Source organism: Ctenocephalides felis, unplaced genomic scaffold (assembly GCF_003426905.1).
Source record: "Ctenocephalides felis isolate EL2017-DRISC unplaced genomic scaffold, ASM342690v1 CF-g0.4_SCAFFOLD_01492, whole genome shotgun sequence".
Classification (NCBI taxonomy): Eukaryota; Metazoa; Arthropoda; class Insecta; order Siphonaptera; family Pulicidae; genus Ctenocephalides; species Ctenocephalides felis.
The window spans coordinates 9,183,951-9,187,680 of record NW_020537646.1 but is presented as its reverse complement, the minus strand read 5'-3'; the positions used below and the strand labels follow the sequence as shown (position 1 = coordinate 9,187,680).

Genomic DNA, 3,730 nt, shown 5'->3' with positions numbered 1-3,730 from the left:
ACGAATTTCAAAAGTTTAAAAGGTATTCGATGTATTGCTAATAAGCTAATATATTGATTTCTGATTGATTACCTCAATTATATACAGCTAGTCCATACATTAAATTGTATAAGCATAATGGAGTCACTGAGTACATAATTTATATCCGTTAATAAGAATAATCATATTTATTTTGTTGTTAATTGAATTTAGATGTGCTATAATGAATACAATTAAAATACAACTATCATATTATTATATTAAACTATTCTATTTTATACCATAGATATTCTTACTATTATCAATCATTCTATGAGAAACGGAATGCGCTATAGTCTATAGATTGTCTCTTCTATAGTATTCAAATCATCCAAAGCGAATGGGTCAAAGACGTATCATTTTTTAATTTGCCCCCGCCTCCCCGCATGATTTTAAAAATTGCCCTTCTGTGGGACGCGCGCCGCAGGTTGGGAATGACTGCTTTATACGAAAATAAAAAAAAAATTTGAAAGTGAATAAAAATCATAATTCACAATGAGTCTATAATTGACTTGTGTGAATGATAAAAATAAGCCAAGATGTTTTGTTTTTACTTATTTAAAAATTCTTATAAATTTACTCTTATTATCTATTTTACTTGTTAATAAAAGAAGTGTTATTCGCAAATTACTGTGTTTCAATATTTCACAATTAAATTTTGTATAACAGTGTAACTTTTACGAAATGTAAAGTGGTTCGATCCGTACTTCGCTTTTTTTCATTCGCTATTCTGATATGTTTTATTTACTTTATAACGCGGCCATGTGGTATTTCTACATACTACCAGACGCGCGAGACGTTAAATTCTACAGTTTCCGAGGAAGAACATTTTAAATACCTAAACAATGAGATATTCTACTAAACAGAGGCACATTGACGAAAGAGAGACGAGTCATAGATAAGTATTATATGCACACGTGTGATAGAGATTTTAAGTAGAATACTAAAATATTTTATATAATAACTGATTGTTACCATTATTATTGATTACCGAGACAGAATATCGTTGAGTATTTTTATTGCAATACTTATTGTCCGAAAAGTATTGTTATTGCAACATGATTCTCGTATTACAAAATTTGATTGAGTTTCAACCATAATTAGATCAAATATATTTATAATTAATAAAATTTGATCTAATTATGGTTGAAATTGAATAAAATTTTGTAATTGTATATATATATATATATATATATATATATATATATATTGTATGATTCTGAATTTGATGTTGACATATGTATTAACAAAGTCTAATAATCGGGCATAACATCAATAAAAAACATGAATTTCTTTCAAAAATTTATTTTAAATCCAAACGTTTCGGCTATAATCCTAGCCTTCATTCAGTGAAAACTAAAAATAAAATTAAAAACTAAAACAATTGAATTGGAGTGAAAAGAAAAAATAAAATAGTAAATAGTACTTACAATTAGTTGATCTTAGTGTTAAATTGGAAATTATTCTACACATGTGTAGAATCTTGGTAAAAATATTTTTTAAAAAATGTCTTTCTCCATTACATCTTCAACCAGTCTACGAATAACACACTATCCATTTGTGATTTTTTAAAATCAGTATTTTGTGAAAATATTGTGTAATTTCAAGTTAATGTTTATAATACATAGTGTAGTGCATTACCATATCCTGATACCATGGATTATTAAAATTTTCCAAATTAACACTAAGATCAACTAACTGTAAGTACTATTTTCTATTTTATTTTTTCTTTTCACTCCAATTCAATTGTTTTAGTTTTTAATTTTATTTTTAGTTTCCACTGAATGAAGGCTAGGATTATAGCCGAAACGTATGGATTTAAAATAAATTTTTGAAAGAAATTCATGTTTTTTATTGATGTTGTGCCCGATTATTAGACTTTGTTAATATATATATATATATATTATATATATATATATGACTATTTTGTGGTCGCCTTATTGCCCCGATTTGTCTATGCTTCATGATTAGTATCAAACTAAGCCGAAAGTGCCTAGTCCCTTCATTACATTAATTATGAAATGAAATCTATATACTTCGCAAATCAATTAAATTAATTAAAATAATTTGCAATAAGCATTTGCATATTATTCCTTTAATCCACCTGTATATATATAGTACATCAAATATTCTGCCATATCGCATGAGGCGTTTATTTGAATTTGCCGCCCGGGAGCCTTCGTCCATATTAATCAATTGATTTACATTATGCGCATCAATTTATCTTGATTTGTATTTACGGTCGCGTTAACTCGTCCCTTCTGATCTTATTTGTCGATTTTTTTTTAAATAGCATTATAGCTGTATAAAGACTATGTTTAAAGGCATAAAAATTCAATATAATATTATATCAAGGTTTATATGCGACACTTGGCCGTCATCTGTGACTGTAGGCATGTAGGCGTATGGCGTATACGCCCTGTACGCCTATTGTACCGCAGTGGAATAGAGAATAGAGAATAGAAAGAGCTCAGTCACGTCCACGTCGCGATTGTTTTTGCAATTTAAAGGCGCCCCATTGAGAAGAAGCTGACGTCGTGCACAGCGCGGATCCAGGCGACCTAGGCGTTCGGCCAAAATTCGAAACAAATTTACTATCACTTACGATTGCTCGTGTAGAATGCTTCTATGCAGTGATTTTACTTCAATTTGTTAACATTTACATATTGAACGTAGCAACAAATTTAAATAAAAATGTTTTTGTGCACATGCCGTCGATTATGTATGCCGTCGACTGGTATACAAAAGCTTCAAATAATTTATTCACACAATAATGACTCAATATTATTAATGACTGAGTTTTAGAATTTTGTACTTTTATGTTATTTATATTAATACATACTATAATTGTAAGCATAGTTAAGCATTATCAATTAAGGTTTAGACCTATGGGATTCCAATCAAAAGTTCTAGGTTCCGTATCCTTTCATTTGGTAACATAAACAGCCATATTTTTTTAAGTTAAATTTAGCCCATCGGTGTATCGTTGCTGCATAATCTATGGGGTTTTCTTTTAACAGAGTTCAGTATTAAACATAAACTATATCATGATCAATGAACTATAACAAAGTTTTTTTTATTATACATTAAATATATGCTACTGTCCGTATGGGCATTTAGTAAATATAATGGCTTATGGTAATTGATGTAAGGGCTGTAATTGATTGTGAATGTTTGTGAAAGTAACCTGTGTTATTTCCACTTCACTATAGGCTCTTGATTGTGATTGGGATGGGATAAACTCAATCGTAGCTGGTGTTTGCGGAAGGTTGTCTTTTTGGAAGGTTGTCTTCTTCAAGCAGTTTTCTTGCGAGGCCGCTGGCATTATAACAACGTTTATTCGTCGTTCTTAATGCTAAATACAGCTTATAGAATGTATAACTAGTTGGGTGCATGGCATCGTGCCTTAAGGCAAATTGCTTGAACTTCCCGTACCGTAAATAAAAATCTTCGTACGAAACCCAAAAAAAAATTACACAAAATGCGTACAGATTATTGAAATCTCTATAAAATATCTGATAATTTGATGTACATATGTCCAATGAACATATTTGACCGCCAAATGACAATTTTTTTAACTTATTTTTATTGAGAATCCACAACCGCTGGACCTGCCTTCCTAAAAATTTAATCAGTTATTCATCTTGTCAATACAAGTAAAATGTTTTTTGAATTATTAAAATCGGACGCTCATTTCTCTTAAAAACTGAGT

The 3,730-nt window shown here is 29.8% G+C and overlaps 1 pseudogene; it reads right to left on the bottom strand.

Annotated features, from left to right (window-relative positions):
• Window positions 1–3,151: 3,151 nt before the first annotated feature.
• The window catches only part of LOC113370779, a 3,454-nt pseudogene continuing 2,875 nt past the window's right edge, over window positions 3,152–3,730 (bottom strand).